At 41.6% G+C, this 3,745-nt stretch overlaps 1 long non-coding RNA gene across 1 annotated transcript; it reads left to right on the forward strand.

Annotated features, from left to right (window-relative positions):
- Positions 1–700: 700 nt before the first annotated feature.
- Positions 701–1,360, forward strand: LOC130308622 (uncharacterized). Its single transcript, XR_008857576.1, has 2 exons — positions 701–909; positions 982–1,360. It is a non-coding gene; the product is annotated as an uncharacterized LOC130308622 (long non-coding RNA).
- Positions 1,361–3,745: the final 2,385 nt, after the last annotated feature.

The raw sequence follows: 3,745 nt of genomic DNA on the forward strand, positions 1-3,745 counted from the left end.
CAGGTTTTAATAAACTGCCCCCCCCCCCCAGTCCCCCCCCCCCCCCCCAGTGGTTTTTACAAAAATTACACAAAAGATGGCAGAAAAAAGAAATGAGGGGGGTAGTTTTTGTTGTTTTTTTTTTTGGCAAAAAAAAAAACCATCAAACAAGAATTGCATCTGCTCCTAGGCTTAGGCTGGGATTAAACATGATTTATGTGCGGTGTTTTTCAAAGCCCACATTGCTTTATTTTGTGTGGTTCCCCCCTTCGACAGACGTCTGTGCTGCTGTTGCAAAGCTACAATTTCAAGCATGCCCATGCTGGGAGTTGTAGTTTTGCAACAGATGGACAACCACAGGGGATCAGTGGTGATATATGTCAATCTAGGACCATGGTGTCTGATCTTGAACTGGCTAAATCAGTGGCTGCCGGGCTGTCTGACGAGTGACATTCTTTGCTCCAGACCACAACGTCAGGGATGTCACTCGCCAGACGTCCCGGCAGCCAGCGCTGCTCATTGAGCCTGCCAGAGCCGCACTGATCTGTGTAAGAAACCTATGGGCCCAGGCTGTTAGGGGCCCCAAATTATATTACAAATACTGAGTGTCTGGTCAGGAGAAACAAGTATAACGCACCCACAGGGAGTAGCGCCATTTTAATAAAAAATTGCCCAAAATCCCTTAGGTAACAGTCATACAGAATATATTAGAAAGCTTGTTTGTTTTTCAGCCAATCAGAGAGCAGCACTACTGAAATAGAACTCTCAGGAGGTAACAGCGTGTCACACATGTGATGTCATAACCATTGTCCACCAGAGAGCAGCACTGAGCAGATATAACACTGCTCCTGCTCATTCTTCATCAGTGAGGGGCTGATGCTGGACACTGTAGGGGCCGAGAATGCAAAGTCACATACACTACTGTGACTGGTAAGTGTCACATTGTTGTGTCCAAAAGGTCTTTAGTGCAGTTCAATGTGCTTTTCTATAATAAACATGTAGATAATCTATCTTTTGTTTTCCTATCTTAGATGCACTATTTCCAGGATGTGGAGTAGCATTTCCGGACCTACAGCAAGACGTTGGATGAAGACGTAGATTTCCAGACCTATTCCAGAAGAATTTGGATGAAGGCACAGCCCCTCGAATCACGCACATACACAGACACATTTGGCCAAATTCTAGAGGTAACCTCCTTTAGTATGCCCAGAGGAAGGGCAATACAGTAGCCATGGATTCCCTACAGGTTTCCTCCCCTCTGGAGGTTTTTCCTGTCCTGAGTATTAGTTACTGTACACTCTTTGTGAGTGATGGAGGTTACAAAAAATCCCCTACACAAACATTTTTATATATAATAAATAAAGTTCCCCTTTTTAAACCATTCTGTAACTTGTTTGACTCATTTATTTTATTTGTGTGTGAAAAATAGTGTTAGCAAAACATGGATGATATGAGTTTTTTTTTTTAAGTGTCCAAAGCTGCTCTCCTGCACAATCTGCATAATGCGGAGAGAGGCAACTGATGCTGGGTGATACAGTTGCCAAGGCAACCATAGGACACCCAGCAATTTCCATGCATGAGCCTTTTTCTGATGAACGGGACCCTAGGAGAGCGGAGGAGGCAGGTGAGAAGACCTCCAGCCACCATTTTAATGATCACCAGATCGCCACAGGTGATTCCATCCTTGAATATAATGCCCGCGTTGCCATAACCTGCTTTGATCAAGGCATCTGAGGGGTTAATGACAAACATTAGAGCGATCGTTGATGATTGCCACTACTGGCAGGTCCCTGGCTGCCAGGACCTGTCATACACGATGTGAGCACCGGTCCATTGTTTGCATCATGTACAGGGTGTAAATATACATCCAATCACATCAGGACATACTTTTACAGTGTCCACCTACTCAATTTTCATTGTAAAGCTTGAATGTCCACACAGAAAATGTATGTGCGGATATTCTGAAGATAGTGGAGCGGTGTCAGAACATGCTGGCGGTAAGATTGCTCAGAAATTTGCTTTATCATAGACGGCAATGTATCTCTGAGCAGAATACAGAGAAAGCACAGACATCTATTCTTTCTGCGGATGGCAGAATTTGAATTTCTGTGCCAGATATTTCCTGTGCGGAAATTCTGCTGTGTGCACAGTGCGCCAGAACCCCATTGAAATTAATGGGACTCTGCTGCAGCGGAATTTCCGTACGGTATATTCCTGTGCAAATCTGCATGGAAAACCTAACGTATGAACATAGTCTAACAGTCATTAACCCCTTAAGGACTGAGCCCTTTTTCACCTTAAGGACTCGGCCATTTTTTGCAAATCTGACCACTGTCACTTTAAACATTAATAACTCTGGAATGCTTTTAGTTATCATTCTGATTCCGAGATTGTTTTTTCGTGACATATTCTACTTTAACTTAGTGGTAAAATTTTTTGGTAACTTGCATCCTTTCTTGGTGAAAAATCCCAAAATTTGATGAAAAATTTGAAAATTTAGCATTTTTCTAACTTTGAAGCTCTCTGCTTGTAAGGAAAATGGATATTCCAAAAATTTTTTTCTTTTATTCACATATACAATATGTCTACTTTATATTTGCATCATAAAATTGATGAGTTTTTACTTTTGGAAGACACCAGAGGGCTTCAAAGTTCCGCAGCAATTTTCCAATTTTTCACAAAATTTTGAAACTCGCTTTTTTTCAGGGACCAGTTCAGGTTTGAAGTGGATTTGAAGGGTCTTCATATTAGAAATACCCCATAAATGACCCCATTATAAAAACTGCACCCCCGAAAGTATTCAAAATGACATTCAGTAAGTGTTTTTACCCTTTACGGGTTTCACAGGAATAGCAGCAAAGTGAAGGAGAAAATTCACAATCTTCATTTTTTACACTCGCATGTTCTTGTAGACCCAATTTTTGAATTTTTGCAAGGGAAAAAAAGGAGAAAATTTTTACTTGTATTTGAAACCCAATTTCTCTCGAGTAAGCACATACCTCATATGTCTATGTAAAGTGTTCGGCGGGCGCAGTAGAGGGCTCAGAAGGGAAGGAGCGTCAAATGGTTTTTGGGGGGCATGTCACCTTTAGGAAGCCCCTATGGTGCCAGAACAGCAAAAAAAAACACATGGCATACCATTTTGGAAACTAGACCCCTGGGGGAACGTAACAAGGGGTAATGTGAACCTTAATACCCCACAGGTGATTCACGACTTTTGCATATGTAAAAAAAGAAAAAAAAATTTTACCTAAAATGCTTGCTTTCCCTAAAGTTTTACATTTTTTAAAAGGGTAATAGCAGAAAATACCCCCCAAAATTTGAAGCCCAATTTCTCCCGATTCAGAAAACACCCCATATGGGGGTGAAAAGTGCTCTGCTGGCGCACTACAGGTCTCAGAAGAGAAGGAGTCACATTTGGCTTTTTTGAAGGAAATTTTGCTCTGGGGGCATGCCGCATTTAGGAAGCCCCTATGGTGCCAGGACAGCAAAAAAAAAACACATGGCATACCATTTTGGAAACTAGACCCCTCGGGGAACGTAACAAGGGGTAAAGTGAACCTTAATACCCTACAGGTGTTTCACGACTTTTGCATATGTAAAAAAAAAATTTAAAAATTTACCTAAAATGCTTGGTTTCCCAAAAAATTTACATTTATACAAAGGGTTAAAGCAGAAAATACCCCCCAAAATTTGAAGCCCAATTTCTCCCGATTCAGAAAACACCCCATATGGGGGTGAAAAGTGCTCTGTTGGTGCACTACAG

Source organism: Hyla sarda, chromosome 1, assembly GCF_029499605.1.
Source record: "Hyla sarda isolate aHylSar1 chromosome 1, aHylSar1.hap1, whole genome shotgun sequence".
Classification (NCBI taxonomy): domain Eukaryota; kingdom Metazoa; phylum Chordata; class Amphibia; order Anura; family Hylidae; genus Hyla; species Hyla sarda.